This window comes from Panthera tigris, chromosome A3 (assembly GCF_018350195.1).
Source record: "Panthera tigris isolate Pti1 chromosome A3, P.tigris_Pti1_mat1.1, whole genome shotgun sequence".
Lineage (NCBI taxonomy): Eukaryota > Metazoa > Chordata > Mammalia > Carnivora > Felidae > Panthera > Panthera tigris.
In genome coordinates, this window is record NC_056662.1 from 43,414,705 (window position 1) to 43,431,960 (window position 17,256).

General features: G+C 38.2%; 1 protein-coding gene and 1 long non-coding RNA gene across 3 annotated transcripts in view; one reads left to right on the top strand and one right to left on the bottom strand.

Moving 5' to 3' along the window:
- The window catches only part of DTD1 (D-aminoacyl-tRNA deacylase 1), a 201,742-nt gene that overhangs the window by 62,677 nt on the left and 121,809 nt on the right, over window positions 1-17,256 (top strand). The gene's annotated exons all lie outside the window — the stretch shown is intronic.
- On the bottom strand, window positions 82-13,441 carry LOC122237270. 2 transcript variants are annotated; one of them, XR_006215613.1, is made up of 4 exons: window positions 13,139-13,439; window positions 12,317-12,427; window positions 4,403-4,653; window positions 82-395 (listed from the first exon to the last, which is right to left on the bottom strand). It is a non-coding gene; the product is annotated as an uncharacterized LOC122237270 (long non-coding RNA). The 2 variants fall into 2 exon arrangements; XR_006215612.1 differs by lacking the exon at window positions 82-395 and having other exon boundaries at window positions 4,320-4,653; window positions 13,139-13,441.

A 17,256-nucleotide genomic window follows, 5' to 3' on the forward strand; every position in this document is an offset into this window, starting at 1 on the left:
ATCAAAAGTTAGGCACTTTAACCGACTGAGCCACACTGACGCCGCCACAGGAGACAGTCTTTCAGACTGCACTACCTCAGATTTCTGACTTTATTTTCTCAACTACCATCTTTCTGACTTATTATGTGGTCTGTTTAAACAAATGAAGCCTCAGGATTTCTCAGGCTAGTGGGTGCTTCTTTGTCTTTCAGCGGACTCCAGGAGACCTGAGGTTTATGGGTCTCCCCAAAAGTTGGATGGTATTGACCAAAGTCCCTCAGTATCTGCTTGCAAAGTTGTTCTTTGGAGCTTACTCATTCTGTGGTTATTTCTCCAGGCCAGAGCTCTGGAAATCACTGGTCCGCCTCCAGAACCTCTTTATCTCACAGTCAGAGGCATTGTCTGAGTTTGACAGGCTGGAAAAAAAATTTATTTTGTAAAAGGTTAGCTTAGTAAGGGAAGCTTCAGTTTTATACATATGCAAATAAAAGTGTCTTACACTGTTAAAAGACCCCCCTTTTTTGAACATTACTCAATATTAACAGTGCTCTTTTGGTTAAGATTGTATTATTGTTAGCATTTTTATTTTATTTTATTTTTTATTTTACTTTATTTTATTTTATTTTATTTTAGTTTAGTTTAGTTTAGTTTACTTTTTACTTTACTTTACTTACTTTTTTCTTTAGTTTTTTAAACATTTGTTTATTTTTGAGACAGAAAGAGCATGAACAGGGGAGGGTCAGAGAGAGAGGGAGACACAGAATCTGAAACAGGCTCCAGGCTCTGAGCTGTCAGCACAGAGCCTGACGCGGGGCTCGAACCCACGTATCGTGAGATCATGACCTGAGCTGAAGTCGGACGCTCAACCGACTGAGCCACCCAGGTGCCCCAGCATTTTTATTTTATTTTATTTTATTTTATTTTATTTTATTTTATTTTATTTATTTATTTAAAAAAAAAATTTTTTTTTTTTAACGTTTATTTTTGAGACAGAGAGAGACAGAGCATGAATGGGGGAGGGTCAGAGAGAGAGGGAGACACAGAATCAGAAACAGGCTCCAGGCTCTGAGCGGTCAGCAGAGCCCGACGCGGGGCTCGAACTCACGGACCGTGAGATCATGACCTGAGCCGAAGTCAGCCGCTCAACCGACTGAGCCACCCAGGCGCCCCAAGCATTTTTATTTTAAAAAATAATCATGGCTTAGAAAATGAATACATGTGGGGCGCCTGGGTGGCGCAGTCGGTTGAGCGTCCGACTTCAGCCAGGTCACGATCTCGCGGTCTGTGAGTTCGAGCCCCGCGTCAGGCTCTGGGCTGATGGCTTGGAGCCTGGAGCCTGTTTCAGATTCTGTGTCTCCCTCTCTCTCTGCCCCTCCCCTGTTCATGCTCTGTCTCTCTCTGTCCCAAAAATAAATAAAAAACGTTGAAAAAAAAAATTTAAAAAAAAAAAAAAAAAAAAAGAAAATGAATACATGTATATGGATCATGTTTCTACATTTTATTTTAATCTTTAATTTAGATTATAAAGTTATTTCAAAGAGTGTTTTTTAGTTATTATAATGTTTAGCTGTGTTATGATAATCACATTTAAATTTAATTTCAGTAACACCAAGACAAGAACCTTGAAATTTAGGGTTTGCAGTACAGTGTAGGAAATGAGGGTCCATTGGGAATGCTGCCTATTCAATATCTTTGTTTTTCAGACAAGCTCAGGAACTCTCTTAAGTTAATGTAGATACAAATAGCTTCGATTACCACTGAATTTATGTGAGTGATTATGGTAGACTAATGAGTTAATCAGCTAGCAGCCCATTCTAGCCACTGATGTACTAGACTAATTGCTTTATTTGCCTGGGTTAGTTTTCCTGCCTCTTTTAGTGAACATCATAATTTCTGTTTATTACAAGGGTTAGTCAGTTTTAATTATGGCAATTTTTTCTGAAATACACATTTTTAAAACTTTGTACTGTAGAAAACTTCACACTCACATAGAGAGGATAGTGTAACAAATCTCCATATAGTCATCATCCTGTATCAGTAACTATCATCCATTACAGAAAATTCACATTTCTTGGGTATTCCGGTATGCATGGCATGGCTGTGGGCCCTGCTGGTTGAGTTCAGCTGGAGAGAGGTATGGGGCAGAACACACATCAGAGAGGGACTGTTGTGGAGACCACAGAAAATTTTTCACTGAATGTCTTCTTTCCGTATTTGCTGTCTTCTTCCCTATTTGATTTAGTTTGTTTTAATTTTTTTCCTAACACAGATAGGCAGTGTAGCAGTAAACTTGCTTGTATGTAAATCTTTTCCTCTTTGTGTATTTCTTTAGGACAATGGAAGGAACATCTAAATATGAAAGAGGCTTGAATATTTTCATTCTCCCCTATGAAGATATTATTGTAACCTGATCAATTTTAGCAATCTTGCCTTTTTATTATTAGTTCTATGTCAGTTATTTTCTTTTTTTCCTTTTTTTAAATGTTTATTTTTGAGAGAGTGAGAGAGAGAGTGTGTGTGTGCATGCAAGTGAGCACGAGTCGGGGAGGGGCAGAGAGACGGGGAGACACAGAATCCAAAGAAGGCTCCAGACTCTGAGCTGTCAGCACAGAGCCCGACGCAGGGCTCCAACGCGCAGACTATGGAGATTGTGACCTGAGCCAAAGTCGGATGCTTAACCAACTAAGCCACCCAGGTGCCCCTAGGTCAGTTATTTTCTGAATGGAAGTATCTTTATTGGGATTATCTTAAATGCTAGCTGCTACAGCACACAAACTCAGAATCTCTGTGGCTTAACTCACAGTTAATCTCACCAAAGTATAACATGGTTTGGAGGGGATCTACTCCATTTGCTGACTTGGGGGTCCAGGCTCCCTCCAGCTTATAACACTGGCCTCCCAGGCAGGGGAAGAAAGCAGTAGAGTCACCTCATCAACTCTTATGCATCACCTCTGCTCATGTTCCCATCTGAATCACTTCATGAGAGGCTGAGAACATAAAGTGTAATGCACTCCCAGACTTGAAGTATGCCCACCAGGGAATAGGTGGTTTGAAATCAAGCGTTTTGACCATTTTGGCATAGCCTTTCCAAGTACATTCTGTAAGTCCAGCATCAGAGCCTTTCAAGGAATGGATTTAGTGTTATTTACATTTTAGTGGCAGTATTCTTTTTTGTTGTTGCTTTAAATGTATTTTAATTTTTAGACTTTTTAATTTTGAAATAGACATCTGTGGGTGATATGTTCCAGAATCCCTAGTAGATGCTTGAAACTGCAGATAGTACTGAACCTTACATATACTATGTTTTGTCCTATCTGGACATATATCTATGGTAAAGTTTACTTTATGAATTAGGCACAATAAAAACTTAATAGCAACAACTAATGATACAATAGGAAGAATTATAACAATGTACTGTAATGAAAGTTATGTGAATATGGTGTCTCTCTCAAATATCTTCTTGTACTGTACTCACCCCTCTTGTAATGTAAGATGATAAAATGTCTATGTGATGAGGTGCGGTGAATGATGTAGCCACTGTGATGTATTATTGGGCTACTATTAACCTTCTGATGATAATGTCAGAAGGAGGATCATCTGCTTGATGACCACATTTTACCACGGATAACTGAAACCATGAAAAACAAAACCTTTGATAAGGGGAGACTACTATTTTACAAAGTTGTGAAAATAGTACACAGGAGGCCTACTCAAACTTTCCCTAACATTAGCGTCTTTCATAAGCATAGTATAATGATTGAAACCAGAAAATTAACATGGATATACTAGTCTACAAATCTTGTTTGAATTTTGTCATAGGCAGTGGTATCAATATTAAAACCAGAGTTGTTCTCAGCTTCCTGTTTGCACATCCTCCTCACCCATAGGTGGTCTGTCTTTGCTTACAGGTGTCACTTACTTTATAAGTCAGCAGGATGAACTGAGAATCCCCCAAGTACTTGAGTCTAGGCCCACACTGCTGAGTAACATGTAAGCTAGCACTGGGCCTTTTGTAGTTCATGCATTACTACTTTGTTGACAATATGCCAGAACAAATCAGGGGAAGGAAAGACTTTATTTATTAGACAGTAGACAGAGAACCTCCAGTAGTCTTGGGGACTTTTAAGATAAATATGACCTAAAACTGCTTTAATCATCACTTTTCCATAACCTCCTCTGTGGCCACAGATAGCATCTCTAACCTTAATTAATTGGGTTACCCAAATATGGGCTTAGACACACAAGGGTCAGATTGAGGAAGTCTGGATCATTCAGCAGAAAATCATTCTAACTGCTGCCTTAATTCAAGTCTACTGAGTGCCTGGAACCTTGTAAAGAAATAGGGGTATGTATATTAGTGCTTTATTGCTGTGGAACAAATTACCCAAAACTTAATGGCTTAAAATAACAATAACTCATATACTTCTTGTGAGTCAGGGATTCAGGATTGGCTTCACTGGGTAGTTCTGGCTCAGGGTCTCTTGTGAGGTTGTAGTTATCAGTTGGCTCTGTAGTCATATGAAGGCTTGACTGGGGCTGGAGAATGTGCTTTCAAGTTGGTCCACAGGACTGGCAGTTTGGGCTTGGCTACTGGTGGGAGGCCTTGATTCTTCTCCACATGAGACTCTCTATGGATTTGTTTGATGTGGCTTATAATGTGGCAGCTGGCTTACCCTAGGGTAAACAGTTCAAGAGAGAGCAAAGTGGATCACAAGTCACACACCATCATTTCCACAATATCTGTTGGTTACATAGGTTAGCCCTACTCACTGTGGGAAGGGAGTATGCAAGGCCTGAATACCAGGAAGTAAAAATTCTTATGTGCTGTCTTGGCGGCTGGCTACCACAGTGGGAGATAGAGAAGCGACAAGGCTCTGTAATACTGTATGTGTCATTTATTGAAAACAACATTAATTACAGTTACATACTACTGGATATTTGGCTCTTGTGGCCATTGTGGTATTTTGGATTTTAATGAAAAATCAAAACCAAGAACTATCAAAAGAAAGTAGGCCGGAGTGCCTGGGTGGCTCAGTTGGTTAAAGCATTCGACTCTTGATTTTGGCTCAGGTCATGCATGATCCTGCAGTTGGTGAGATCGAGCCCCACATTGGGCTTTGTGCTGAAGCGTGGAGGCTCTTTGAGATTCTCCCTCCCTCCCCCACTTTTACGTGTGTGTGTGCATCTACATTCACTCTCTCAAAAAAAAGAAAAAGAAAACGGGTCTCATTAACATTGAAGTTTGGTAGGCAGAAGTAGAGAGTTTGAGTCAGAGGCTTGAATTCCAGTATTGACCTCTGCTGCCTGCAAGATCGTCATGGGGCTTAAAGAGGATGGTTATCTCTGCCCTGTGGACCTCATGGGCTGTTTTGAAGGATGCAGTTGAGTGTGAGGGGATACATGAATTATGCAGTGTGTTACGGGAATATCAATCGTGATAATGAGAGAGATTTAAAAAATGCAGTGAGATTTGTTTAGTACTTAAACTTGGAAGCAACTGAGGTATTTTTCAGACTAGATGTTTTAGTATTGAGCTTTATTTATTTTTGTGCGGGATAGAAATACCAGTGACTACAAGTGCCTTTATTATGAGGAGCTGTAAGGTCAAAGCCATGGGCTTAGTGTGTGTGGAGGGTGGGTGGGGAACCGTCATAGTTTTGTAAGGAAGTTTAAATCCAAGCGACAAGTCCATTTGGAATTTTCTTTAGAGCCATTCTATCTAGGATTGGGCCTTTCCCCTCTTTGCCATTGCCATTTGGCCTGTCGCAAATGTTTGCCTCTGACTTCTTTTCATAGATCAGTGTTTCAAATCTAAGGATTCTCTTTTGCTCTTTCATTGTGGGAAGGCAAAAATTCACTCAGGGGCCTCAGTCTAATGGTCGTTTATGAGGTCCATGGCTGAATGTGTGGGCTATGGTCCCTGAGATTTGAGTGACAGATCTTGGAGAAATGGCTAAAAAGTGAACTTAAGGTCAGGCAAAGATTTCTGAAAATCCATGTTAGAGGTAGGAAAAGCTTAAATTATCATAAATATTTGGTGCCCAGTGTTTTGCTATAAGGTTTGCTCATTAGTGTTACATCTGTCCACACAAAGTTATTATTATTAAGCACCTTTACATGGATATCTGGGGGAAGAAGCATTCCAGGGAGAGAGCTTAAAGGTTTGGGCTGTATGTGGATTTAAAGATGTAAAGGGACATCTAGCTGGTTCACTCAGTAGAGCAAGTGACTCTTGGTTTCAGGGTTGTAAGTTCAAACCCCACATTGGGGATAGTTTACTTAATTAAAACAATTAAAGTTTATTAAAAAATTTAATTTTAAGTCTAAATATCAAACTGTTACCATTCTCTTTTCTGTTTATGCTTAATTTCTATAACTGAATGCTTGTAATGTTTTATGTCTTTGCAATAGATATTAATACATGAAAGTGTTGATGAAATGTGCCTTTTTTTTTTTTCTGAAATGAAGGAATTGTGCCATCCAGTTTCATTTCTCAATGGCTGCTAATGATTTGTAGTTTGTGTTCAACCCCCAATAAATACACAGGTAATTTGGTTAGTAGGAGTATAAGAAGAGAGATTCATGACTTTACTGTTTTTCTTTTTTCTGCCAGATTTATTTCGTTTTTTAAAATTTATTATTATTTTTTAATGTTTATTTAGTTTTGAGAGAGAGAGAGAGAGAGAAAGAGAGAGCGCGAGAGGGTGAGGGGAAGAGAGAGGGAGACACAGAATCCGAAGCAGGCTCCAGGCTCCAAGCTGTCAGCACAGAGCCCTATGTGAGGCTGGAACCCATACGTGAGATCATGACCTTAGCTGAAGCCGGGTGCTTAACCAACTGAGCCACCCAGGCGCTCCATTTTTTTGCCAGCTTTATTGAGATGTAATTGACATATAGCATTGTGTAAGTTTAAGGTGCACAATGTGATAATTAAATACACATATATATTGTGAAATGATTACCACATTGAGAATTATAAGTTTTCTTTGGTGGCGGGAACATTTAAGATTATTCTCTTAACAACTTTCAAGTCTATAGAACAGTATTAATATAGTCACCATGCTGTACATAACATCCTCAGAATTTATTTATCTTATAATGAAAATTTTGTATTCTTTAACTAACATTCTCCCCATTTCCCCCACTCCCTAGCCCCTGGCAACCATCATTCTATCCCTTTATTAGTATTTTGTTAATTTAGATTGCACATACAAGGAGATTATACAGTATTTGTCTTTGTCTAACTTATTCATTTAGCATAATGTCCTCATGATCCATCCATGTTGTTGCAAATGGCAGGATCTCTTTCTTTCTTTTTTTTATGGCTGAATAATATTGCATTAGCTAGCTAGCTAGGTAGATAGATAGAGATAGATATATCACACTTTCTTTATCCACTTATCTGTTGATGGACACTTAGGTTGTTTCTATGTTTTGGCTATTATGAATAATGCTGTAATTAACTTAGGGGTGCAGATATTTCTTCAAGACAGTGATTTCATTTCCTTTGGATGTTTATCCAGAAGTGCAGTTGGTGGATCATATGATAGTTCTGTTTTTTCTATTTTTAACTTTTTGAAGAGCCTTCATACTGTTTTCCATCATGGCTATACCGGTTTCCATTGTCACCACTAAGGGTTCCTTCCCTTTTCTCCACATCCTCACCAGCATTTGTTATCTCTTGTCTTTTTGATGATAGCCATTCCAGCAAGTGTGAGTGGTTTGATTTGCATTTCTCTGATGATTAGTCATGTTGAACTTATTTTCATATACCTATTGGGCATTTGGAAAATGCCTGTTCAAGGTCTTCTGCCCATTTACAAAACAAGATTATTGGGAGTTTTTTTTGCTGTTGTGTTGTATGAGTTTCTTATGTATTTTGGATATTAACCCCTTATCTTATATATGACTTGCAAATGTTTTTTTCCATTCATTTGGTTGTCTTTTCATTTTGTTGATACTATTTGTTTTTCTTATCCCACTGTTTAAGCATGATTGACTTAAAAATTTATGCTTCTGTTTTTCTGAGGTAATATTTATTTTACTTTATTATTTATTTATTATTTTTTAATTTAAAAGACTTATTTATTATTATTTTTATACATATATAATTTATTGTCAAATTGGTTTCCATACAACACCCAATGTTCATCCCAAAAGGTGCCCTCCTCCATGCCCATCACCCACTTTCCCCTCCCCCCCACCCCCATCAACCCTCAGTTTGTTCTCAGTATTTAAGAGTCTCTTATGGTTTGCCTCTCTCCCTTTCTGTAACTTTTTACCCCCTTTCCCTCCCCCTTGGTCTACCGTTAAGTTTCTCAGGATCCACAATGAGTGAAAACATATGGTATCTGTCTTTCTCTGCCTGACTTATTTCACTTAGCATAATACTCTCCAGTTCTTTCCATGTTGCTACAAATGGCCATATTTCATTCTTTCTCATTGCCAAGTAGTATTCCATTGTATATATAAACCACATCTTCTTTATCCATTCGTCAGTTGATGGACATTTAGGCTCTTTCCATAATTTGGCTATTGTTGAAAGTGCTGCTATAAACATTGGGGTACAAGTGCCCCTGTGCATCAGCACTCCTGTATCCCTTGGGTAAATTCCTAGCAGTGCTATTGCTGGGTCATAGGGTAGATCTATTTTTAATTTTTTGAGGAATCTCCACACTGTTTTCCAGAACGGCTGCACCAGTTTGCATTCCTACCAACAGTGCAAGAGGGTTCCTGTTTCTCCACATCCTCGCCAGCGTCTATAGTCTCCTGATTTGTTCATTTTAGCCACTCGGACTGGCGTGAGGTAGTATCTCAGTGTGGTTTTGATTTGTATTTCCCTGATGAGGAGTGATGTTGAATATCTTTTCATGTGTCTCTTGGCCATGTGGATGTCTTCTTTAGAAAAGTGTCTATTCATGTCTTCTGCCCATTTCTTCACTGGATTATTTGTTTTTTGGGTGTGGAGTTTGGTGAATTCTTTATAGATTTTAGATACTAACCCTTTATCCGATATGTCATTTGCAAATATCTTTTCCCATTCCATAGGCTGCCTTTTAGTTTTGCTGATTGTTTCCTTCGCTGTGCAGAAGCTCTTTATCTTGATGAGGTCCCAATAGTTCATTTTTGCTTTTAATTCCCTTGCCTTTGGAGATGTGTCAAGCAAGAAATTGCTGTGGCTGAGGTCAAAGAGGTTTTTTCCTGCTTTTTCCTCTAGGGTTTTGATGGTTTCCTGTCTCACATTCAGGCCCTTCATCCATTTTCAGTTTATTTTTGTGAATGGTGTGAGGAAGTGGTCTAGTTTCATTCTTCTGCATGTTGGTGTCCATTTCTCCCAGCACCATTTGCTAAAGAGACTGTCTTTTTTCCATTGGATACTGTTTTCTGACTTGTCAAATATTAGTTGGCTGTACATTTGTGGGTCCAATTCTGGATTCTCTATTCTATTCCATTGGTCTGTGTGTCTGTTTTTGTGCCAAGACCATACTGTCTTGATGATTACAGCTTTGTAGTGGAGGCTAAAGCCTGAGATTGTGATGCCTCCTGCTTTGGTTTTGTTTTTCAACATTACTTTGGCTATTTGGGGTCTTTTGTGGTTCCATACAAATTTTAGGATTGTTTGTTCTAGCTTCGAGAAGAATGCTGGTGCAATTTTGATTGGGATTTTTTTCATTGTGTAGATTGCTTTGGGTAGTATTGACATGTTAACAATATTTGTTCTTCCAATCCATGAGCATGGAATGTTTTTCCATTTTTTTGTGTATCTTCTTCAATTTCCTTCATAAGTTTTCTATAGTTTTCAGCATACAGATCTTTTACATCTTTGGTTAGGTTTATTCCTAGGTATTTTATGATTCTTGGTGCAGTTGTGAATGGGATTAGATTCTTTATTTGTCTTTCTGTTGCTTCATTATTAGTGTATAAGAATGCAACTGATTTCTGTACATTGACTTTGTATCCTGAAACTTTGCTGAATTCATGTATCAGTTCTGGCAGACTTTTGGTGGAGTCTATCAGGTTTTCCATGTATAATATCATGCCATCTGCAAAAAGTGAAAGCTTGACTTCCATCTGTGCCAATTTGGGTGCCTTTGATTTCCTTCTGTTTTATGATTGCTGATGCTAGAACTTCCAACACTATGTTAAACAACAGCGGTGAGAGTGGACATCCTTCTCGTGTTCCTGATCTCAGGGGGAAGGCTCTCAGTTTTTCCCCATTGAGGATGATATTAGCTGTGGGCTTTTCATAAATGGCTTTTATGATGTTTAAGTATGTTCCTTCTATCCTGACTTTCTCGAGGGTTTTTATTAAGAAAGGATGCTGACTTTTGTCAAATGCTTTTTCTGCATCGATTGACAGGATCATATGGTTCTTATCTTTTCTTTTATTAATGTGATGTATCACATTGATTGATTTGCAAATGTTGAACCAGCCCTACAGCCCAGGAATGAATCCCACTTGATCATGGTGAATAATTCTTTTTATATGCTGTTGAATTTGATTTGCTGGTATCTTGTTGAGAATATTTGCATCCATGTTCATCAGGGATATTGGCCTGTAATTCTCCTTTTTTGTGGGGTCTCTGTCTGGTTTAGGAATCAAGGTAATGCTGGATTCATAGAATGAGTCCAGAAGCTTTCCTTCTGTTTCTATTTTCTGGAACAGCTTGAGAAGGAGAGGTTTTAACTCTGCTTTAAATGTCTGGTAGAATTCCCCTGGGAAGCCATCTGGCCTAGGACTCTAATTTGTTGAGAGATTTTTGATAACTGATTCAATTTCTTCACTAGTTATGGGTCTGGTCAAATTTTCTGTTTCTTCCCGTTTGAGTTTTGGTAGTGTGTGGTTGTCTAGGAATTTGTCCATTTCTTCCAGGTTGTCCAGTTTGTTGGCATCTAATTTTTTCATAGAATTCTCTGCTAACTGTGTTTCTGAATGGTTGGTTGTGATAAGTCCAATTTCAGTAGTGATTTTATCTAATTGGTTCCTTTCTCTTTTCTTTTTGAGAAGTTTGGCTAGGGATGTATCAATTTTTTTTTTTTTTTTTCAAAAAGCAGCTCTTAGGTTAATTGATCTTTTCTGTGTTTTTGGATTCTGTGTTATTTCTGCTCCAGTCTTTATTATTTCTCTTCTTCTGTTGTCCTTGGGGTTTCTTTGCCGTTCTGTTTCTAGTTCCTTTAGGTGTGCTGTTAGATTTTGTATTTGGGATATTTCTTCTTTCTTGAGATAGGTCTGGATTGCAGTGTATTTTCCTCTTAGGACTGCCTTTGCTGCATCCCAAAAGGTTTGGACTGGCATGTTTTCATTTTCACTTGTTTCCATATATTTTTAAATTTCTTAATTACCTGGTTGACCCGTTCATTCTTTAGTAGGGTGTTCTTTAACCTCCATGCATTTGGAGGTTTTCCAAACTTTTTCCTATGGTTGATTTCAAGTTTCATAGTGTTGTGATCTGAAAATATGCATGGTATGATCTCAATTCATATTTCTTTTTTATTTTTGAGAAAGGGAGAAAGAATGAGTGGGAGAGAGGGGCAGAGGAGGGGAGAGAGAGAGAGACATAGAGGGAGGGAGAGGGAGAGGGAGGATATCTTAAGAAGGCTCCATGCTCAGTGCAGAGCCTGACTCAGGGCTTGATTCCACAACCCTGGGATCATGACCTGAACTGAAGTCAGGAGTCAGATGCTCAACCTCCTGAGCCACCCAGGTGCCCTAAGAGATAATATTTGTTACTAACCTAGCCCATGTTAATATCAAAGGCAGAATTTTTGGTACAGCCAGCTTGCCCACTTACTTAAGGCTGGGACACTGGTTAGCAGTTGAAGCTGTGGCTGTGTGGTGCAACACGAGCCTGCACTTTGAGGTGTAGCACTCTAAGGCATGCGATCTGGTTCAACACTGCCTAGCTGTGTGGCTTTGGACAGGTTACTTACCCTTCCTCGTAGAAAGTAGGTAAAGCACCCGAAATGGCATCTGGCACATTTTAGGCACTGAAAATGGAACTTTATCATTTATAATGCTTTTAAGATATCTGGGATGTCTGAATGAATATGTTCTTTAAAAAAAGAACACATATAAGTACAGATAACTCAAATGTGCATGGCTGATTTCTTAAGAATCTACAATTTCAAAATAAGGTCTTTTTGTGTACCTCACAAGAAAAATGGAACAGGCATCTTTCTGTGATATAGTCTGATGGGTCAGATCCTGAGTCAGGTGTTGAAAAACTTGACCAAAAGCAATGCCTGTTGTTGGTTTGCACTTTTGGCCCTTGTTGCCCCCACTGTGACTGCTTAGGCTGATATGGGTTGGGGGAAATGGGGGTGCTCTAACATTTACCTGGCTTTATAGAATCTTATCTCCCTCCTTCATGAGCAGCTACGTACACATATGCTTTTTCCATTCTATTCATGATGTTTAATTTCTCTTTTCTTGTCATATCAATTAAGCCTGAAATTGAGATCACAAAAACATCATTTGTTTAAGATCATGTTTAGGTTTATTTAATTTTATTATCTTTCATAGGGTTTCTTATGGCTAATTAAAGCAGTACTTTTAAAGACGTCTTCCTTTAGCATAAAAGACTTTTTAAAATAGATGCTCTTTTTAGCAACTTCAAGAAGATTGCAAAGCATTAAAAAATTAGATAAATTCAGGAAACACAGAGAAGTAAATTTGACTGGATAAAAGTTAACCCTTCATATATATAAAGAAATTTGGAAGATCGGGACAGCTGGCTGGCTTAGTCAGAGGAACATGTGACTCTTGATCTTAGGGTCATGAGTTTGAGCCCCACATGGGGTGTAGAGATTACTTAAATAAATAAAACTTAAAAAGAAAAGAAATTTAGAAGATAAAAGTTAGACTAGGAGAGTCTTTGGCTTTTGGCTTGGAGGAGGCCAAGGTGCAACTTTCCTCGGTTCATTCGACACCAGCCGCCTAAGTTCGACCCCAGTGAGATCAAACCATGTACCTGAGGTGCACTGGTTGAGGAATTGGTGCCACATCTGCCCTGGCCCCCAAGATTGGCCTCTTGGGTCTGTCTCCAATAAAGGTTAGTGATGACATCACCATGCAGCCAGTGATTGGAAGGGTCTGAGGATTAATTACAGTGAAACTGACCATTCAGAACAGAGAGGCCCAGGTTGAAGTGGTACGTACGTTCTGCCTGTCTTGATTATTGAGGAACCACCAAGAGACAGAAAAAAAAAACATTAAACATGGTGAAAATATCACTTTTGATGAGATTGTCACCATTGGCCGACAGATGCAGCACCGTTCTGTAGCTAGAGAGCTCTCTGGAACCATTAAAGACATCTTGGGGACTACTCAGTCTGTGGGCTGCAATATTGATGGCCACCGCCCTCCTGACATCATAGATGACATGACAGTGGTGCAGAGGAATGTTCAGCTAGTTAGGAACTACAAAGGAAAATATTTCAATAAAGGATCATTTGACAACCAAAAATAAATACATAAAGTTAGACTAGGAGAAAATATTTTCATCTTTTCTTCTCTCTCTCTCACTTTCACAAAATCAGCTTTATTTGTACAAACAAGGATATCATGGGAGTGATTTCCAAAGCCTTGTCTCCTATTTTCAACATTTTAAAATCGAATTTTTCATTGAGGTAGTTATAGGTTCACATGCAGTTTTAAGGAATAATACAGTGAGATATTGCATACCCTTCACCCAGTTTTCTCTAATGTCAGTATCTTATAAAAGTACAGTATAATATCACTGCCAGGACATAGATTCGGTTCACCTATCTTTAGGGTAAGTGATTTCTCTTTTTGCTTATTGATGTCCAATTGATCCAGCACCATTTGTTGAAAAGGCTGTCTTTTCCTCCACTTTTATCCTTTTGTCAAAAACCAGTTGGACTTGCTTGTGTGGATCTATTTTTGGGCTCTCTTATTTTGTTCCATTGACCTAGGTGTATATCCCTCCACCATTATCATGCTATCTTGATTACTCTAGCTGTATAGTAAGCCTTAGTATTGGGTATAGTGATTCCTTCCACTTTATTCTCCTTTCCAGACTTGTTTGAGTCTGTGGCCTGTGCTTTCCCATATAAATTTTAGAATAAACGTATCTGATAAAAACTAAGATGGGATTTTGATAGGAATTGCATTAAACCTGTATATCACTTTGCAGTGAGTTAACTTTACTATGTTGAGTCTTCTAATGCAGAAACATGGCTCCCCATTTATGAAATATTTTCTTTTCTATGAAAAAATAACTAGTACTTGGAACCCATAAAGAGCCTCTACAAATCAGTTTTTAAAAGGCCAGAGGTCATTAGGAAACTGGGAAAAGGCTATTTTCAGGCAATTCCTGTATGAAATACAAATGGCTTCTAAGATTTGAAAAGATGCTCAATCTCACTGGTGTTCAGGAAATGCAAATTATAAGATCCCATTGTTGTGTGTGTTTATATTGGTAAAAATAAAACAGATAATATTATCAGTTGATAAGAGTACAAGGAAAATGGGTACTGTGATATGCTGATGGTGGGAGAAAGCTGATGAAGACTTTTTTTTTTTTTTTTTAAGTAGGTTCCATGCACAATGTGGGGCTTGAACTCAGGACCCTGAGATTACAAGTCTCATGCTCTGCTGACTGAGCCACCAGGTGTCCCATTGGTGAAGACTTTTTTAAAAGGTTAATTACTTTTTTTAGTTCCAGTATAATTAACATACAGTGTTACATTAGTTTCAGGTATATGATATAGTGATTCAGCAATTCTATACATTACTCAGTGCTCATCATGGTAAGTGTACTCTTCACCTATTTCACCCATTCCCCATACTCATCTCCCCTGTGGTGAGTATATTTAAGAGTCTGTTTGCTGGTTTGTCTCTTTTTCTCTTTATTCATTTGTTTTGTTTCTTAAATTCCACGTATGAATAAAATCATATGGTATTTGTCTTTCTCTGACTGACTTACTTCATTTAGCATTATATCTTCTAGATTCATACATGTTGTTGCAAATGGCAAGATTCCACTCTTTTGTATAGCTGAGTAATATTCCTCTGTGTGTGTGATGTGTATCACATTTTCTTTATCCATTCATCTATTGATGGACAGTTGGGTTGCTTCCATAGTTTGGCTATTGTAAATAATGCTGCAATAAACATAGGGGTGTATGTATCTTTTTCAATTAGTGTTTTTGTATTCTTTGGATAAATACCCAGTAGTGGAATTACTGGACCATATTGTAATTCTATTTAAAAACAGGTTTTTTTGATGTTTATTTTTGAGAGGGAGCATGAGTAGGGGAGGGGCAGAGAGAGAGGGAGACACAGAATCTGAAGCAGGCTCCAGGCTCTGGGCTGTCAGCACAGAGCCCAATGTGGGGCTCAAACCCACGATCCGTGAGATCACGACTTAAGCTGAAGTCAGACTCTCAGCTGACTGAGCCACCCAGGTGCCCCTCGTAAATCTAGTTTTAACTTTTTGAGGAACCTCCATACTGTTTTCCACAGTGGCTTCACCAGTTTGCATTCTTACCAACAATTCACAAGTGTTCCTTTTTCTCCACATCCTCATCAACACTGTTTCTTGTGTTTTTGATTGTAGCCATTCTGACAGGTGTGAGGTGATAGCTCAGTGTGGTTTTGATTTGCATTTCTCTGATGATTATTGATGTTGAGCATCTTTTCATGTGTCTGTTGGCCATCTGTATGTCTTCTTTGGAGAAATGTCTGTTCATGTCTTTTGCCCATTTTTTTAATTGGATTATTTGTGGTTTTGGTGTTGAGTAATATCAGTTCTTTATATATTTTGGCTACTAACCCATTTTCAGATATATCATTTGCAAATATCTTCTCCCATTCAGTTTTGATTGTTTCTTTTGCTGTGCAGAAGGTTTTTATTTTGGTTTAGTCCTAATAGTTTATTTTTGCTTTTGTTTCCCTTGCCTTAAGAGGCATATCTAGAAAAATGTTGGTTTTTTGACAAAAATGGCTAATATCAGAGAAATTACTGCCTGTGCTCTCTTCTAGGATTTTTATGGTTTCAGGTCTTACATTTAGGTCTTTAATCCATTTTGAGTTTATTTTTGTGTATGATGTAAGAAAGTGGTCCAGTTTTATTCTTTTACATGTAGTTGTCCAGTTTTCCCAACATCATTTGTTGAGGACACTTTCTTCTATAGCTGTTCAGTTTTCCCAACATTGTTGAAGAAAGAGACTTTCTCCTGCTCCATATTGTTCCCTCCTTTGTCAAAGATTAATTGAACATATAAGTGTGGGTTTATTTTTGGGCTTTCTATTCTGTTTTATTGATATATGTGTCTGTTTTTGTGCCAGTACCATACTGTTTTTATTACCACAGCTTTGTAGTATATCTTGAAGTCTGGAATTGTGATACCTCCACTTTTATTCTTCTTTTTCTATGTTGCTTTGGTTATTCAGGGTCTTTTGTGACTCATACAAACTTTAGGATTATTTGTTCTGTGAAAAATTCTGTTGCTATTTTGATAGGGATTATATTAAACGTGTAGATTGCTTTGGGTAGTATTCACATTTTAACAGATTTTTCCTTCCAATTCATGAATATGGAATGTCTTTCTATTTCTTTGTGTCTTCAGTTTCTTTTATCAGTATTTTATAGTTTTCAGAATACAGGTCTTTCATCTCCTTGGTTAAATTTATTCCTGGGCATTTTATTGTTTTTGGTGCAGTTATAAATGGGATTGTTTCCTTAATTTCTCTGTTGTTTCACTATTGGTGTATTGAAATGCAACCAATTTCTGTACATTGATTTTTTTATCCTATGACTTTACTGAATTCATTTATCAGTTTCAGCAGTTTTTTGGTGGAGTCTTTATGGTTTTCTGTATATGGTGTCATTGTATCTGCAAATAGGGAAAGTTTGACTTCTAAAAAAAAAATGTTTTTTTTTTTAAGTAAGATTTATGCCCAGTGTGGAGCCCAGTGTAGGACTTGAACTCACGACCCTGAGATCAAGACCTAAGGTAAGATCAAGAGTCAGATTTTTATTTATTTTGAGAGAGAAAGAGACAGAAAGAGAGAGAGATGGAGAGAGAGAATGAGCAGGGGAGGGACAGAGAGAGAGAGAGAGAGAATCCCAAGCAGGCTCCACACTGTCAGCATGGAGCCCTTTGCAGGGCTTGAACTCACAAACCATGAGATCATGACCTGAGCTGAAATCAAGAGTTGGATGCTTAACTGATTGAGCCACCCAAGCGCCCCTTCCTTACCAATTTGTGGATGCCTTTTTGTTGTTGTTGTCTGATTGCTGTGGCTAAGAC